Genomic DNA, 20,014 nt, shown 5'->3' with positions numbered 1-20,014 from the left:
AGACTTGTATTAAAACATGCAGCCATCTAAGTGCGGTGTCAACTAAGTCTACATGAAGAAGCATGCCGGCCTGTGTGATCCAAAGATTGTAAATAATAAAACCCAAATTCTAAGGAGGAAAGACTAACAGGTTCATTTGTGAACATCTGGCATGTGGAAGGCAATGGATGACAGTGTAAGCCCAAAATCCATTTGCAGGGTCCCCACATGGATAAGCCTCTGGTGAATCTGCTCTGACCACAGTTCAGGGATGTAGACAGTCATGACAGAGAGCACTCTAAAGTTAATTATGACAAATGGAATTAGGTTAAAATGTAACACTTTCTAATTCGATCTCCCTTTTGGCCTGTTGTACTTTCAGTTTTTTAAAAGACTTTTATTGGCAGATATTTCACATACCATACAATTCAATAATTTAATCATAAAGAGTTGTAACATCATCTCTGTTTGAGAATATTTACTTCTTTCTTGTACTTAGTGTCCCCCCAACCTTCTTCCCCATACCTCACCAATACCATCCTGGATTTCATATAGAGAAAAACGTAGAATATAAAACCCAGAACAACAAAACACAACAACTTTGCTGCGCTCTGTATGGGAGCAAGGCTATCCACATTCTTGGTGTGCTTTCTTTTTGAGTGACATTTTTCTATGTTTGTCTAGTCATGGTTGCAGGGCTTTGTTTGCTTGTACGCTTCCGACCTACGTGTTAAGTGTAAGTTTCTATCTCTATATAAAGTCCGCTGAGTGGAAATTATTGTCTGCTTATGTAATCCCTTTTCTTATTCAAATAATTTTTCTTTTCTCGGTATTTACAAGCACTAGGAAGTTCTCACATGGTGATTAAGGCAAGGCAGATGAATAAATATTTCACATACTGAGTAAATAACCGGAGGAAAATAAAACTTATGTAGTCATCATGTTTGTCAATATAATATCATGAGAAAAAGAAAGAAAAGTTATATCAAATTAGGCATATAAAAACAGCGGAAATATAATAAATAACATATTTTAAATAGCAGAGAATTCTTTCAATATTGGAAGCTTGAAAGAGCAAAGTCAATCTAATGCATTACCCTTTGTATATGGCAGGAAACCCAGTCCCAGAGTCAGGTCAATGACTGGAGGCAGGGTGCCATGTCACAGAAAGAAATTGTACCAAAGTAATATCACACAATATAGACGATCAGGTATTCACTGAATATATTAATCTTATGACGATGCTTCATAATGCAAATGACCATAAAACTAAACTGTCTTTATGCTGGCTAATTTCTTGAATGATATCAAGAACAACAAAACAATTGTGTTTGTTTTAATGGTTCCCTAGCACCAGGTCTTATGCAAATAAAGTTTTAGTCCATGGAATGCACTGCTTTATTAATGAAATGTTTCACAGACTAGCAGAATAACCAGAAGCCTTTGCTCAGATTGAAGGGAGGTATTTGGTGAGATAAATCATCTAGGTAATTCATTCAACAAAACCTCATCAACTTCACATTGCTTTCAGAGCTGGCACGCTTTATCTGCTCCCTCCACTTGGAGATCTACCAATTTCACATCCATCAGGGCTGCAGGGACTTGAAGAACACATGCTCTGGCTAAGAGCCCGACTTCACAGTAGACAGGGCAGGCTGATGAGAAAGGGAGGGGAAAGATGAGGGAGAGAAAGAGACTAAATGTAACGAAAGCCAGGTCCTCGACATTTCGTAACTGACTGTCAGAAAAGGATTTCTTTTTTCTAAAACAAGTTTACATTCACAATTATAACCCACTACCTGTGTTTGTTTTTAAGTTAAGCACTATATTACTGTACTTGTACTCCTGTGTGACCACTCTTTGATGACAAAAAAAAAAATATCTGTCTGGGAAGGTGAATTGTAAGTAGATGCATTGATGGAAAACCAACTTTGGTAAGAGGAGCTAATTATTCCACGTATCGTTTCATTCCAGCTCCTGAAAAGAAATGCCTTTTATTTTTTAAAATAAAATCAGCAATTCTGTTACTGCCTCTGAAGTCGTCACGAAAGTCTACAGCTACAGGTCCTGAACATAGAATTGCTAGTGGAGCGTTGTTCTTATAAGGAGGAATTTCATATGCGTTTAAGGAGGAAACCCCAATTGCGATTAAGTCCTACCACCGAACACAACATCAAGGTCATAGGTCCACAGTTTCACATGCAAGCTTACTCTGTGTCCGGCCATGAAAAATGGCTTGTTATTCAATAAGGGATCTACGTTCCTGCATACCTCAGTATTTTTTTTTGTTCTCTTTACCTAGAGTCGCATTCATATTCATCTTTCTCTGTCTGCAAAAATTGTGTTCAAGTTGCAATATCTTTTGTCCTGTGAAGACTGCGCCGAGCACCCACGGAGCTCTTCTTTGCCATGCTTTCCCATCACCCGTCAGGACCAAAGGGCAAGCCAAACCCAAGGCCGTCAAGCCAATTCAGACTCATAGCAACCCTATGTGGGGTTTGCAAGGCCATGCATCTTCATGGGAGTAGACAGCGCCAATTTTCTCTCACACGGCAGCAGCTGCATTTGAACTGCCTACTTTGCAGTTAGCAATTGGACACGTACCTAACAGTAAAACCAGGCCCATTATCTAGTCCATAGGCCTTCACAATTCTTCCATATCGTATTCCTCTCTTTACATACTGGACTACCCTGTTTCCCCGAAAGTAAGACATCCCCTGAAAATAAGACCTACTTACACTTGTGCCTCTTGCAGAAATATAAGGCATCCCCGAAAATAAGACCTCCCCAAAATAAGGCCCCCCCAAGCTACCGTAACTCTGGACTCTGGACTGTAGCAATGGGCATCCCTGCGCAGCTCACTGTTGGCCGCAGCACAGCCAGACAGAGAGGAAGTGCAAGGTCCCTTTTAATAAAACAATAAATGTGTACCATATTCTCCTTCATGGAAAAATAAGATATCCCCTGAAAATAAGACCTAGCACATCTTTGGGAGCAAAAATTAATATAAGACACTGTCTTATTTTCGGGAAAAGAGGGTAGTACCACCAGGCCCCTTGGCCAGTCCAATAGGCCCTCACAATTCTCCCATATCATATTCTTCTCTTTACACACTGGACTATTTGTTTTAAGGGTAAAAACTATGTTTCATCCAATGTTTAATGCCCTGACCCAGCACACATTATACGTACTAAATACATGTTTGTTAAAAAGTGGGCCATGTTTCAGCTGCTTACTAAATATCTGCATCTTAATGCCCTAAATTAAACTCTATCCATAGTGCTTGTTTCCATTGTACAAATGAAAAAATTGGAATGATACAGAAAAGATTAGCATGACCTTTGTACATGACCAAACAAACAAATTCTCTGCCATCAAGTCGATCGATCGTGACTCAGAGACCCTGTGGGACAAGAGCTGCCCCTTGTGATTTTCCAAGAGCGTAACTCTTTACAGGAATAGAAAGCCCCATCTTTCTTCAGAGGAGTGGTTGGTGGTTTCAAACTGCTGACCTTTCAGTTAACAACCCAGTGAGTAGTATGATTATATTATGAAGGGTAATATGTTATATGTAATATATATCGTGTGTTATATCTTATAGCTTATATAATATCTTATATTATATATAATAGCCACTATGTACGTGAATTTATTTGGTTTTCCTAATTTTCCATCAGTCATACAAGATTGAAAGCTCAGAAGGCAAGAGGGGATAGGAACGAAGAATGAATGGTAAAGGAAAATGGAAGGAGGAAGGGCAAAGAGCCCTGTTTCATTTTGGGAGATTGTCAATGTCTCAAAACAAAATGTATATGAACTGTGGAACAGAAAACCAACTGGCTCTGAAAACTGCTATTCAAATCACCATGAAAAGTTAAATCACCCCTGGCTATGGGCAAAGAGACACCTGATTGGTGGTGGTGCTCTTATATCAGTCAGGGGCAGAGCAGACTGGCAACCCTTTGTTCATCCTAGCTTGATGCCCAGATCGTGGCCAGAGCTGTTTCATGCCTAGGGCACATTAAAAAAAAAAAAAAGGTAAATCAATAAATAAAACCCTAGCAATGATTCCTGAATCAGAAATCTCAATTAATAGCTTCATATTTTTCTACCTGCTCTAGACATGTATCCGGGAATCATTCAAGACTCTCGATGATACTTCCTTCTCCACACCCAATGGGACTAGGTCACCTCATTCCATCAGTACTACTTAGTTGATGTGGAGGTAAGCAAAATGAAATTCTTGATAACATCAACTATTTCTCCATTGGTCATGATGTTAGCTATTGGTGCAGCTGTGAGGATTCTATACATTTATAATTGAATTGTAATCCATACTGAAGGCTGCAATCCCTGGTCGTCATCAGCCGGTGTTTCAAGTTCTCCTTACATTCAGCAAGTAGGTTTGTGTCATTTGCATATGAAGCTTGTTAGCAAGCCTTCTTTCAAACCCGATACCACATTCTTCTTCATATACTCTAGTTTCTCTGATTATTTGCTCAACATATCAAGTCTAGTGAGAGGCTATAACCCGATGCACACTTTCCTGATTTTAAGCCATGCAGTAGCCCCTTGTTCTCTAGATTGGATGACTGTTCATGTACAGGTTCTGCATCAGCAAAATGAAATGCTCTGGAATTCCCATTCTCTTTAAGATACACATAAGCATCTTTCTTGCATTCTCTGCCTGCAGCCAAGATTTATGAGACATCAGCAATGATACCCCTGCTTCTATGTCCCTCTTTGAAATCTCGTCTGAACCTCTAGTAGCTCCCTGTCAATGGACTGATGCGACTGTTATTGGGTAATCTTCAGCAAAATTCTACTCGCAAGTGTTACCAATGATATTGTTCTATAATTTGAGCATTCTGCTCGGTCACCTTTCTTTGGAATGTACACAAATAAAGATCACTTCCCGTCAATGGCCAAATATCTGTCTTCCAAATATCTTGGCATAGACTAGTGAGTGCTTCCAGCGTTCCATCAGCTTGTCGAAACATTCCAATTTGTATCCCATCAATTCCTGGAGACTTGTTTTGGACCAATGCTTTCAGTGCAGCTTGGACTTCTTTCTTCAGGAGCATTTGTTCTTGCTCATATGGCACCTCTTGAAATGGTAGAATGTCAACTAGTTCTTTTTGTTACATTAACTGCATTATTTTCCTCTTTTTTTGATGATTCCTAAATCGTTCAATAATTTGCCCATAGGATCTTTTCTTTCAATTTACTTATTTTTTTCACTTTAAGAAATGCTGAGCATGATCGTTTTTTGGGTTTTCTAACTCTAGGTCCCTGCCCATCTCATTATAATATTTTACTTTGTCTTCTGGAGCTGCTCTTTGAAATGTCCTGTTCGGTTCTTTGACTTCATCATTTCTTCCGTTTGTCTTAGCTACTCTACTATTAAGGTCAAACTTCAGAAACTCTTCTGACATCCTCTTTGACCTTTTCTTTCTTCCCTGTCTTTTCATTGGCCTTGTGCTTCCTTCAAAAAGGATGTGCTTGGTGTTATCCCACAGCTCGTCAGGGCTTCTATCATTCGTGTTCAATGCTTCAAATCTGTTCTCGAGATGTTCTCAGCATTCATGGGGGATACACTCAAGGTCATATTTTGGATCCCATGAACTTGTTGTAATTTACTTCAACTTCAACCAGAATTTACATATGAGCAATTGAAGGTCTGTTCCACAGTGATTCCCTGGCCTGGGTTAAGCTGCTAATGTTGAGCTTCTCTATCATCTCTTTCCACAGTTGTAATGAATTTGATTTCTGTGTATTCCATCTGGCGAAGTCCACATTTCTAGTCACCTTTTGTGTTAATGTAAAAATATATTTTGATGAGGAAGTTGTTGGTCTTGAAACATTGTATCATGCAATTTATAGCTTCATTTCCATCGCCAAGGACATATTTCACAACTACTCTTCTTTACGGTTTCAATGTTTGCATTCCAATCGCCAATAATTGTCAATGAATCTTGATTATATGTTCAGTAAATTTCAGACTACAGAGTTTACAGAATTCTTAGAGCTCATCATCACTAGCCTAAGTAGTTGGTGCATAAATTTGAATAATAGCTGGATTGATTGGAATTCCTTTGATTGGAATGGACATTATAACAGACAGCACTGTACATTAAGATATATCTTGAAAGTCTTTTTTGACAATGAATTTAATACCATTATTTTTATTGTGTCCTTCTCAGCATAATAAATCATAATTTTTGGATTCCAAATGGCTAACACCAGTTCCCTTCAGCTCACTAACACCTAAATTCTTCACACATTTCATTTCCTTTTTAAGGACTTCCAACTTTCTGAGACTCATACTTCATATAATCCAAGTTCTAATTATTAATTGATGTTTGCAGCTGTTTCTCATTTTGAATTGTGCCCCGGTAGCAAGTGACTGTTCAGAAGGCTTTTCTTCGGCAGGCGTTACTCCATCTCAGTCATTATGGTTGAGTCTCTCTTGAGAAGGCAGCTCTTCCTCCGTCACCTTTTGAGTGACTTCTCACCTAAGGGGCTCATCTCATGGTACTCTCTCTAAAAACATGCTGCTTCTGCCATTAGCCACTGGCAATTCTTTGATGCTGTCCATAGGTTTTCAGTGGCTAATTCCTTAGAAGGGGACAGCCTATCCCTTCTTTGTAGTGTGTAGTCTGGAAGCTCTGCTGAAACCTGTTCACTGTGGGTGACCCTGCTATTTAAAATACCAGGGACATAGCTTCCAGCGTCACAGCAGTACACAAGCCACAACAGTATGACAAACAAGTTGCAGTCAGTGGCAGTGGGTTTTATGTTTGTTTTTTCTTTTTCTTTGTTTTTAAGAAAACATAGCTGCTGGTTTAAAAATTGTTCTATAATAAAGAAAAGCACATCAACATAATTCACCAAATACCTGTTCAATGTAAGTTTGGGTGATGTAAAAGGGGCTGCCTGAAAGAAACTTACACTCAAGTGAGGAGGGAGAGCCACTACAAGAGAGAAGGTACAAAGATAAAGTTAAAAATAAGCTCAGCTACCCAAGAAAGTCCCTATAGAAATCAGCATTGGCCATCCAGCTACCAAAAGATATAGCATCTGGGGTCTTAAAGGTTTGAAGGTAAACAAGTGGCCATGTAGCTCAGAATCAACAAAGCCCACATGGAAGAAGCACACCAGCCTGTGTGATCATGAGATTTCGAAGGGAACGGGGATCAGGCATCAAAGAACGAAAAATCATCTCATTGTGTGCTCACCTTCCCGATATGATTGCCGAAGACAAATGTGTGCAGAAGAAAAAGTAGTGAAGAAAGCTGATGGTACCCGGCTATCAAAAGATACAGCCTGGGGTCTTAAAGGCTTGAAGGTAAACAAACGGCCATCTAGCTCAAAAACAACAAAGCCCACATGGAAGAAGTACACCAGCCTGTGTGATCACAAGGTGTGGGAGGTATCAGGTAACAAGCATCAAAGAACAAAAAAATCAAAACTGTGAATGAGGGGGAGTGTAGATTGGAAACCCAGGACCCATCTGTAGGCAACCAGACATCCCCTCACAGAAAGGTCGCAGGGAGGAAACGAGCCAGTCAGGGTGTAGTGTAGCAACAATGAAACATACAACTTTCCTCTAGTTCTTTAATACTTTCTCCCCTCAGCACCCCTCCCCCACTATCATGATCCTAATTCTACCTTACAAATCTGACTGGACCATAGGATGTACACTGGTACAGACGGGAACTGGAAACACAGGGAATCCAGGACAGATGATCTCCTCAGGACCAGTGGTGAGAGTGGCGATACCGGGAGGGTGGAGAGAGGGTGGAGTGGAAAGGGGGAACTGATTATAAGGATCTACATATAACCTCCACCTCCCTGGGGGATGGACAACAGAAAAGTGGGTGATGGTAGACATCGAACATTGTAAGATATGACAAAATAATAATAATTTATAAATTATCAGGGGTTTGTGAGGGAGGTAGGAGTGGTGAGGGAGGGGAAAAATGAGGAGGTGGTACCAAGGGCTCTAGTAGAAAGCAAATGTTTTGAGAATGCTGATGATAACAGATGTACAAATGTGCTTGACATCATGGATGTATGGATTATGATAAGCATTGTCTGAGTCCCCAATAAAAAGATTTTTAAAAAGAAGAAGAAAAGAAAGAAATCAGCATTGGCCAACGCATGGACAGGGGAGTTTTATAAGCAAGGTCCTTTCAAGCACAGAAAGACCAGGGTAGTTGAAGATGGAAAAGAAAACTAGCCACACCAATGAACCGAAAGGTGACACAAGGACTGCACACCCCCTGAGGGGAAGTAAGAAGCAGAGAGAACATGTTGGGGGCAGGTAGATGATAAGAAAATATATCCTGATATTAAGAGCTAAGTTTTCAAAAGCACATGCAAGCATATCTTTATTAGGTAGGTGTATCTTCATAGCTGTTTTATACATCTTTTCCTTACGCATGAGAGGACTATATAATGTAACTGATAATAGAAACTGCAGTGACATACAGACTTATGAAATAGTGTGTTTGGAAGCACTGGTTCTTTTCTTTATTTTAAGAAAAATGAACAAACCAATCCATATTAAAACATTTCTTAAAACGATTAAATCAGAAAGCAATTTAAATGGTTTAGACAAAGCTACTAAATTATCACTTTTTAAAAGCGGAAACCTGCATTTCCCTAAGAATGAAGGTAAAGTTATGCCTCTGTCCTCTTAATTCTAGCTCATCTGATATTTTGTGAATGTATTCATCCAACTGCAACCCGAATGCATTCTTTACTCTCTCTGTTTGCTGTTCCTTTGGCTTAGAATAGTGAAGTCCATTTCTAACACTGCTGTAGCACATGAGAATCTACAGAGTTCTTTTTCTTTCGTCAGCTCATACGTTTTTCATGGGAACATTGCAAGGGATTAGCTCCACTTTGTGATTAGTAGAATCGCATCTCATCAATACGGAAATAATTGCCCAGGACTTCTCACACCAAAATGTGACTCCTTCACCATGCCAATTAATGCCCTCCTTTTGCATTGGGCTGCTCACTGCAAGGCCCGCAGTCAAAACCACAGGCTGTTCTGCAGGAGGATGATGGGGCTTTCCACTCTGCTAAAGTTACAGCCTCAGAAACTCAAGGGGGGCATTTCTACCCTGTTCTATAGGGTCACTATGAGCCAACATCGACTTGATGGTGTTGAGATTGGTTTTGGTTTTGATCTGAGTTCTGGGATACTGCTATAGTTTACTGGTCTCAGCAAGTAATATTCGCCTCCATTCTACACCATCCTATTGACACATTTTTTTATGTAAACCTAAGTTTTCTTCTCTCTAGTCTGTGACAATTCACGGCTCCATGGATATACTAAGTGTGTTCATCCATTGTGCCTTTAATTCTGGTTCTTCATCCTATCTATAGTGTTTTCCATCGAATGCGGTTCCCATCCTTTAGCAGGCAGGTCAATTTTACCTAGTCCATGAAATTTCTTTAGTTGCCCAGTTACCCTTTTCCCATAAAGTTCTTAAAACCCCAACCATACCATGTAGTTCTTGATTCTTCTTCTAAACTGCTCTTCATGTAGCCGCTGTACATGCTTGTCTATTTCTAATGGTTATCATATGACAAATGTTGTCTTGGGTGCTTTTTAATAGATCACCACACTAATTCCTTACAAGGTTGTACTATTAGTTGGGCTGTAATCTCTGGAGAAGGCTCTTGCCATCAGCACCCATTTCACAGAAGAAGAAACTAAGAGCTGACATGGTTCACCTGCGGCTACACAACAACTAAGCAACGAGTAGTGGGACTAGAATTACAATCCCACTGATTGGCTTCAGATTTTTGCTCATAATCAACTTGCTATACTCCTGTGCACAGGAAGACCAACCAGGAGGAAATAGGTATTAACCAACCTAAACTTTGAAAAAAACAACACCCTCCTTTAGAAGATTACATATGCTAATTTCTACCACCAGAACCTTTTTATTGAAGATGTTGATCTTGGGTAAGATTCAAATATCACCTTGGGGTTCCCATGCTTTGAGGCCTAACACTTTATACCTTGGTAGAAATGGTTAATGTAATAACGTTTATGAGGACATTCCTCAAGAGGATAGGGAGTGATTTGAGGATGGAGAGGGTCCACCACCAAAGGGAAAGGCAGGCTAGTAGGGCAGAAGTGAGAGAGCGGAATGCCCAGGCTCAGCTTGACTCACTCATTGTCTTGGTGGGGGCCTCCCTCTGCTTCCAGCCAGACTGCACACTCCTTGGTGAAAAGAGCTGTGTATTTGTCCATCTGTGCAACTTCTTCCATTCCCCTCACAGAGCCCCGAGCACAGGGGTCCTTGCTTACAAAGGAACAACTTAGAGAAACATCATTTCAGAACCAGATTCTTTTCTATGTGTGGTGTCGAGTTTTGCTTTTTGCTTTCATCCTCAGAAATCACTGCCCCCCCCCCTTTTGTCGTGAAGACACAACGTGCAAACATGTGTTTGGTGAAAGCACAGTTTCTTTGGTTGAGGCAGGGAGTAGGACGAGGGTCCCATTTGCCTGCTATTTCTGGTATCGTTGCAGACTCTCCGGAACCTGAGGGTGGGAGCACACTTGAGCAGCACCAAATTGTATTTGCCTGGGTTCACACAGCACAGGTAGAAAATCAGTACTGGTGTGCTGCCCTTCCTTTCCCTGTTTTTGTTTGTTTGTTTGTTTGTTTGTTTTCTCCACCTTGCTCTGTGATGGCTTTTCTCGAAAGCAATCACATGGAAGGACTGGGCATCTTCCTGTTCTGCAAACAATTCTCTTATTTAGAAATCTAATTCTGTCTTTTTAAAAGTGCCTATCTTAGCTCCCTGTAGCCAATTCCAGTGATTTTTTTGGAACTGCAAATATTAACCTTGATATTGAAAGAGAGAATTCTGCCAGCGATTGGCATGCACTGGAATCATTGTAAGAGATTTTAGCTTTATAAAAGGAAGGCTATTGAGGAAGAATACTACTGTTTTGGAGCAAACTTTGATACTACTTTTGTTTCCCATGTCTTCCATCCCACCAGGATAACTACATTCACTAACTAACTATCCTGTGCCAAGGAAGGACACGTAGACCTCGTGTGAAAATAAATCACCGCTGCTCTGTACTTCCTGAGAGCCTTGTGATACCCCTATTCCACAGGAAGTGACCTCGTCTGGTAAAAGGATTTTTAGGTACTCTTAAAACCCACATGGTAAAAGACTATCCTCGTTTTAAAGACAAGAAATGAGTGATTAAGAGATCAGAAGTGATGTATTCGAGATGTACTCCAATGACAAATCTAGGATGGGAGTAATTTCTGCACACCTCCTACCTCTTATGCCACCACACTGTTCAAATGAATGAAAACCCCAGGGAATTCATGCTCGATGAGGAAGAGGCATATTCTTTTGCTGCCCAGCTGAACTCAAACATGCACTTTCATCCCATTTAGAGTTAAGGCTGAGTGGAAAGGAGTCTTGAGATAGACTGACTGGGCAAATTGCTTAACCTTTCTGTTCCTCACTTTCCCCATCTGGCAAATGGATATAATAATGGTCCTGACTTCTTTATGTTGCTGGAAGAATCAATTAAGAAATCATTGGAGCAGTGACAGGAACATCATAAGCACTCAAAATGTATTTCCTTGTTGTTGCTATTAAATAATAACAAGATTCCCATTGGAATAGACCTTTCCTATAAACCCCACTCCTCTCCATTATATGGAATAGACAAGAAAACCACACAGTAACACAGTTCCTCTTCTGTGTTTGTTTAGGCAAATATGAAATGTGTAACTCTTTAAATATCAAAATATAAGAAGAGTCCCATTAATTCTGCATGTTTATGAAAAATATAAAAATCTATAGTGTTCCATGCAAATTAAATGCTACATTTTAATTATATAATCAAGTGGATAATAACCTCATGAAAATGATTCTACTTAAAATTTTATTGGTTCTAAGACAAATAGTTTCATCTTTGGGGGACAGGAATCATGATCATTAGAATCTGGTTTCCTTCATATTCAATAGGAATAGTATTATTTATTTCATGAGTTTGTGACATAGGTAAAAATAGGTGATAATGTGAGTGAAGACATTTCTCATGTTTTCCAGGTGGGCAAATCATCCCCTTTCATTAATACTCATTTTCTTTCTTATATTCCCCAACAAAACTACTCAGTGTCCCCACCCCTCAGTAATTAATAGCTTTTGCACTATGGCCCACAATCTAGAATCTAGTGTAGACATCCTCTTTTGCAGTCTTCCTGGATCATTCCAGTGCCCCTAGGGAGCAGAGAATCACCTACTTGGGAAACATTGCCTCCGAACTAACCCCAAATCTCACTGCCATTGCGTTGATTCTGACATGTAGGGACCTACAGGAAACGGTAGAACCGTCTCTCTGGATTTCCAAGACTGTTTTTAACTCTTCATAGGAGTAGAAAGCCTTGTATCTATCCTGGTGGTTTCAAAGTGCGGACCTTGCGCATAGCAGCCTCGTGTATAACCACTAAAACACCAGGGCTTCTTCCTCCGCCTGCGTGATGGGCTCGTGGAATATTATATACCTCGCTGATACATTACACGTATCTTAACACTGCCATGTGGCAATATAATTCCTCAGTTTTGGATCTGTGTTTTCTAATGAAATATATCAAGGGACCTGCTATTAATAGCCTTTTAGTTACTTTGATTATGGTATTGATATGTGAGGAGGCAAGAGACTGTTAGAACAGAATAGAATCAAAAATCACACTCACTGCCATCGAGTCAATGCTGACTCACAGTGACCCTCTGTGAGTCTCCACAACTGGATCTGTATATGGCTGTAGAAAGCCCTGTCTTTTTTCTGGAGCTGCTTGTGGTTTCGAACTGCCGGCTATGTGGACTGCAGCCCAACGTGTAACCACTCTACCTCCAGGGTCCCCTTAGAACAGAATAGACTCCAGAAACAAACACATGCATCTGGTCAATATCATATTTACAAAAATGCAAGAAAAGTTCAACAAGAAAATGAAATTTTCTGCAAAATGATGTAGGAGGAGTGTAATAGACATTAAATATTCACTTACAGCACATACAAAAATCAATTTGATGTTGGCCATACTGATAAAGTTTCTAGTCGAAAACACACACCAAAACATGACCACAAGCTTATAATATCGAAAAGGTCCTTAGGAAAAACAGAATGAAGCCCTCACATGAGACATTTTTTATAATTTGGACTTCATCAAAATGAAAATAGTCTCTGCTTCACATATCATGAAAATAAAAGGAAGACAAGTCAGAGATTGCATTGGCTACATGGATCAGCTATCTCTCTTCCGTGCATGTGTGCTTGTGCAGGTGTATTTCCACCACTCACCTGTCAATGTGTCATGCTGTGTCATTCTGTGATAGCGTGCATGTTGCTCTAATGCTGGAATCGACGCCACCAATACTTTCAGTGCTAGCACGGTCACCCATGATGGACAGGTGTCAGCGGCGTTTCTAGACTAAGGCAGAGTAGGAGGAAGGACTAGGCAGTCCAGTCCTGATGAATTAGACACTAAAAACGTTATGATGTCCCGATGCAGGGTCAGAAAATGGGCCCCTCAGGCTGGATAGCACTTAAAGTGGGTCAGCACTCTTGACAAAGTAGAGGGTAAGGGACAAAGAGAAAGAGTCTCAGCAAGAGAGGTTGACAGAGTGACTGCGATACTGGGCTCAAACACAGTCACTCCTGCGAGGATGGTGCATGACTGAACAGTGCTCGATTCTGTTCAAGGTATACTCACACACACACACACACACACACACACACACACACACACACATTCCAGGTGGTTCCAAAAAGTCATGGAATTTTTTTTAGATTAGCTGATTTTTAACAGTTTCACTAACATACAATCCACATATCATGCATGTCAATAGATTAATCGCATGTATAAGGGTTGTGTAACCATCGCCACAATCTATTCCAGAACCAGCTATTCTTCCTTATGCTCACTGCTGTTAGCGCCCTATTTTCCACCCGCTCCCCCTGCCATGTCCCTTTGAATCTATTCATCTAGTTGTCATCTCTACAGATTTACCTAATCTGAGTTTCATACACAGAACAACATACAGGATCAAGACAAAATACAAACAAATGGCCCAGCAATGATAGAATGAAACAGAGAAAAAACTCAATTGAGAACAAAGCAGATACTATTAGAAATGGGAGCAATTTCGCATTGGAACATGAAGGAGATAAATGGGAAGGTGTTAGATTTTGACCGAACTCCAGCTGCACTAATCTGCCCTACAGTGGACTCTGTCTGACCACAAGGCCTTTTCCATAATCTTCTCTGGTCCATAATCAGAGAAGAGTCATAAGAGGCTTAATCTACATGGGCGGACCCTGCGATTGGGTTTGGGGATTCAGTTGCCATCCTCAGTCTTCTACAACCTGGGTGTCCAGAGTGTAAGCTCTAATACCATTCCCTCCTCTGGGTTTGGATGTTCTTATTCACAATTCTTGGATCACACAGACTAGTGTGATTATTCTGTGTGGGCTTAGTGGCCATCTCACTTAGATCTCTGCTTGCTTCAAAACAAACCTCTAAGACCCCTGATACTATTCTGATAACCAAGCACCATCTGCTTTCTCAGTCATACTCATTATCTTTTAAATCTGTTTTCGACCAACTTTTTGAAGGTTCCTCTTACAGACCAACAGAAAAAAATTAAAATTTTAAAAATGGCAAAAGACTTGGACACTTCACCAAAGAAGATACTCAAATAATTTAGAGATGTGTCCTCAGCTTCTCGGGAGAACACTCTTAATTTTCTGAGCGTGTACTTAGTAATGAAATCAACATTTATTCTCCTAGTCAAATATACCAGGACTCTAGGCTCAGCATAGATTGCTCCATCTCTTTTGTCCTATATATCTAACCAGTTCCTAAATCTTTCATCCTTACCTCTATCGAATATCTCCTTTCCAGACCCAGAGACCCTACCTTTTCATAGTCACCCATCAGTGTTCACCTGAGGTCTTCTTTTTTAGGACTAAGACCCCCATACAAATTAAACTATTTGGGGGTGGGGAATCCTAAAATATTCCAATCTGCCATGGAGTGGATTCTGACTCGGTGACCGTAAGGGTTTCTGAGACTAAATCTGTGTAAGAACAGTGACACTCATCTTTCCCCTGCAGAACAAACAGATGATGTGTTGAAACTGGCGACCTAGTGGTGAGCAGTCCCTTGCCTAGCCCACAGCGCCACTAGGGCTCCTTGGCCAACCTCTTGTATACACTAGAAAACACAAAGTCACTTAACCCTCACCACAGACTTCCGTATGTGACTAGTGATATGGCTTCTCAGCAGTTTGCCTCCCCTCCCTCATTCTGCACAGTTCGAGATGCAGCCTTGTTCTGCAGGAAGACTTTACAATGTGTCCAGGAATGTGGTGCAGGGTGACTGCAGAGCAGAACTGAGAGGCTGACGTAAGTAGCATCCTGCCTCCCTTCCCCCTTTTGAAGTATTCGATCTAGTGTGATTCTTCTCACACAATGAGACTTCACTTGATTCAAACTCTTGGGGGAAAGCCAATTACTTGTGCTTCCAAGCGCTCAAGCACAATGGGTGTGGCATTTAAAACTGAAATTAAAATTCGTGTCACACTATACGGAGCTCCAATTTCATTCCCTTTCCTGTATCACAGGATGCTTTTTAAGTCAACCCATTTAAAAAAATGAACTTCAAGATGCAAGACCTCTTCCAATTTTCCGGAGAAGACAAAGCATATTCCAATTAATAATAGGTAATACATGTCCTAATAAAGAATCTGAGATATCAAATTGAGTTTTTCATATAGTAGCAGTGACCTATTAGGTTCTTTTGGCCAGACGAACAGAGAAGATTCATCTCAGAAGTGCATTTGAGAATTTGCTTCCCCAGTTCTCCCTTAGAGGAAACTATGCTTGATCCAGTATTGGGTTTATTAAAGGAGGATGAAGAATCTACAGGATCTCAACAACACGAGCTAATAAAAAACAGAAGAGCACTTATAGACCAGATTCTGGTAGCGTTTAGCCAGTGGGGGAGGTATATAAAATTAAATAGGCGAAAATGTGTTACTATGGGAGCGCTCACTTGTGATACAGAATTCGCTATCCTGGCAAGGGCGATAGGGACGATGTTAACAAAAATTAGGGGCGTGCAAAGGAGAATTGAACAAGTTTTGGGGTGCCCTACATAGAAATACCCCCTAACCATGGAGAAAGCGATCCTACGTCTCAGGGTAGTAGATAGGCTGCAGCGAACAACCCATAAACAGCATGAACATCTGCCCTTTAAGAATGTGCCATGAGAAATAGCACCGCTTCCAATTCCGTGAGTAATGTGAGATTAACAAGGGACCAAGGGTGTGAGGGGTGATACTGGGAGAGTGGAGGGTGAGTGAGTTGGAAAGGGGGAACTGATTACAAGGATCCACATGTGACCTCCTCCCTGGGAGATGGACGGCAGAGAAGGGGGGGAAGGGAGACTCTGGATAGGGCAAGATATGACAAGATACCAATCTATAAATTATCAAGGGCTCATGAGGGAAGGGGGAGCGGGGAGGGAGGGGGAAAAAAAGAGGACCTGATGCAAAGGGCTTAAGTGGAGAGCAAATGCTTTGCAAATGATTAGGGCAAAGAATGTACGGATGTGCTTTATATAATTGATGTATGTATATGTATGGATTGTGATAAGAGTTGTATGAGCCCCTAATAAAATGTAAAAAAAAAAAAGGAATATTGAGAAACCCCGTGACTATTGTCCTTCATCGGCCGATGGTGTTATAGAGTTCTACAAACAATAGGAAATAATAGGTAGTGTCTACCTTTTTAACACAAGATGGATAAAATTACTTTAAGTTGCAATGATGGAGTGACAGTTCTGGAGAGCTTCATTAGAAAGAATTCGGGTGGGGGAGGGAACTAGTTTGGCTCCTCCTAACACATTTTTCCTTGATCTTAAACCATGTAGTATTCTGTTCTGTTCACACCACTGCCCCTTGATCCACGTACACGATCTGCAGGAGCACAATGAAGAGTTGGAAGTGTCCTGGAATTCCTGTTCTTCTGGAGATGACCGTTTCCAAAGTCTAATGTCTTTGCATAGTTAATACAACACCAGGAGGCATCCTTCCGGTATTCGCTGTGTTCAGGCAGGATCCATTTGACATCGGCAATGAGATCCATGGTCCACACGCTTTTCTGAATCTGCTCGGAACCTCTGGAATCTACCTGTCACGGCACTGTTGCGACCGTTGGGAAAAGAACATGTGATAATAATTTATTGTGTAATAATTTCTACAAGACCGGTGCCAAGGAGCTGCGGTTCTCAACCTGTGGGTTGCGACCCCTTTGTGGGGGTTCAATGACCCTTTCACAGGGGTCGCCTAAGACCATCGGAAAACACATAAATATTTCACAATGTATAATTACATATCGTTTTGTGATTAATCACTATGCTTTAATTATGGTTAATTACGTTGATTTGTAACAATGAAAATACATCCTGCCTATCAGATATTTGCATAACAATTCATAATAGTAGCAAAATGACAGTGATGAAGTAGCAACGACAATAATTTTATGGTTGGGGGTCACCACAACATGAGGAACTGTTTGAAAGGGCCACGGCATTAGGAAGGTTGAGAACCATGGAGCTAGAGGTTGGCGATATCCCAAATGTCCAACTGTTCCAAGATACTACTTTGCTTCATTTTCCCTCTGGCGCCACCTTGAGTTTATTCCCTGGGTCCTCTGTGGGATGTCTTCTGACCCGAGGGACTCTATCTGCCACCATCTCTAATGATGCTCTGCTGCTGCTCAGGAGGTCCTCAATATCTGACAGCACGTCTTTGCTGCTCATGAGGTTTTCCGTGGCTAATTCCGCACACGTGGACAGCCTACTGGAATTCCTTCTTTTTACTCTGTACTTAGTCTGAAAGCTCAGCTGACACTTCTTCAATTTGGATGAACCTGTTGGTATTTGAAATACCAGGAAAATAGCTTCCAGAACCACGCAACACACGAGCCACCACACGATGACAAACTGACTGACAAGTAGTGGTATGAGACTTGTATATACAACTTTTGGAAACCTAAAACTGTACTCAATACAGGAAATTTATTTTGGCTATTCCTAGCACATCTAGTTAATTCTGAGATTCTCCTTTCTCTATAGGTCTGAATGTCACCAGTGGGGAAATGTACTTACATCATAAATGGGAATTTACAAAGTAAATTTATCATTTTCTTGCATGGCAGTGTGATTTAGGAAAGATGTGCATCTATTGTGACTAAAAAGCAAAATTAAAAGCAAGGCAGCTCTGCACCTTCCGCATCCACGTGGACCACCAAGTGGGGCTAAGAAGGAAGCTGATGGACTCCCCTTTAGTAGGATACAACCACGTTTGGAGAAAGATGGACAGCGAAGAGATGGAGAAACCACCCAATCTTAACCATGATGCTGTTTCCAGGTGACAACAGCCCAAAGAGAGGGTCTATTTGTAGGTTTTCACAGGCAAAGGAGATCGCTGGAGTTCTCCTCGGCCAGCGAGGTCCAGAAGAAAGGAGGGAAGCTGATGCTGAGTCCTGAGAGTTGAGGAAATAGCCAGACACCCCAAAGAGGAAGGCAAAAATTTTAATTTCAATCTAGGTTTTGAAACTCTGCATTTCTGTGTGGGTGCCAGCCCTAGCTGTTTATTTGTTAATTCTCAAGCATGCAATAACTGGTCTTATTAAAGACCAGCCATGGGTTCTACATGATAAAGGGTGAGGTATTTGCAGAATATGAAAACCCATTACTGTGGAGGGAAGAGGAGATACGGAAACCTGTACAGTTATGAGGTACTGTCATGTTATTGCTGACAGACTCAAGTGGAATCGAATGTCAGGCGCCACACGGAAAGGTGTGAAGAAACAACACTGTAACTATTATTAATTGGGGCCCCCACGGAAAGTTTCTAACCAATTGCTCAGAAGAATCCAACATCACTTCATGTGATTATGTCAGTAATTGTGAGTGGCACAAGACCCCTGATGGTATTGCCTCTCCCAGGTCAAAGTTGATGGCCTGGCATGAAGGAGGCCTTGCACCTCCCGCCCCAGGTTACTGAAGCCTGAGACAGCATCTGACCAGTGGGATCTGTGGAAATTACCACTCGCCACTAAGCCTTTAACAGGCGACACAGGAAGCTTTACTGGCACCAGTCGCTCTGGCTAGACTTAGGCCTTTCACAAGAATGAGACTCGATACATCGTCTCGTGTGTAAAGCTGCCTTATGGACTCGCTGTAGGAAACATCATCATGAAGGAAACCGCTCCCAGTGCCACTTGCCGTAATTGTAAAGTGTTCACTTGCATTAACCATGCTCTGCTTGTAAACCTTTCTAAAGAGCAGGATGGGGCTGTGGATCCAGGCGGAGATGAAGCGCAGATGGGAGAGCAGTCCAGAATCGTCTCCGTGATACAAGTGGTGTTGGAGATGCTGGAAAGACCTCGCCGATTCGTGGGAATGCTGGTCGCAGCTATAATTGGACTCATAGCCATTGCCACCACGGCTGCCGTCGCTGGGGGAGCGCTACAGGAGTCCATCAAAACTGAACATTTCATGCAAGTGAACTCACGCCAACTCTGGGCCACTCAGACAAAGGTGGACGATGAACTGGGGAGGGGGGAGGGCGGAGCTGCAGCAAACTGTCCAGTGGTAGGGAGCTCAAATCATGGACTTGCAACATCAGTTAATGTTAAAATGTGATTGGGGGCCAAAAAAGCAAGGTAGCTTAAAATTTTAAACATTGTAAGCTTAGGTGTGACTCTGGTATGCTCTTTATACACCAATATCAATAAACCAAGTAGAATGTATCACCAATTTTTGATGTTGGTTCAGCAGAGGGAAAAATGGAAGGTCTATGCAGTTTTCCTCTGCCTCTATTCATCTCGCCTTTGTTGGATACTAGCCAACACGTACACGTCTTTTTCTATTCTTTATTCACAGTCTTTGTTTCATCTATAATA

At 41.3% G+C, this 20,014-nt stretch overlaps 1 non-coding gene across 1 annotated transcript; it reads left to right on the top strand.

Moving 5' to 3' along the window:
• Positions 1-3,859: 3,859 nt before the first annotated feature.
• Positions 3,860-4,003, top strand: LOC142427165 (small nucleolar RNA SNORA48). The gene has a single exon (XR_012779979.1). It is a non-coding gene; the product is annotated as a small nucleolar RNA SNORA48 (small nucleolar RNA).
• Positions 4,004-20,014: the final 16,011 nt, after the last annotated feature.

The sequence above is a fragment of the Tenrec ecaudatus genome, chromosome 14, assembly GCF_050624435.1.
Source record: "Tenrec ecaudatus isolate mTenEca1 chromosome 14, mTenEca1.hap1, whole genome shotgun sequence".
NCBI lineage: Eukaryota > Metazoa > Chordata > Mammalia > Afrosoricida > Tenrecidae > Tenrec > Tenrec ecaudatus.
This window is presented reverse-complemented; position numbering and strand designations above follow the sequence as displayed.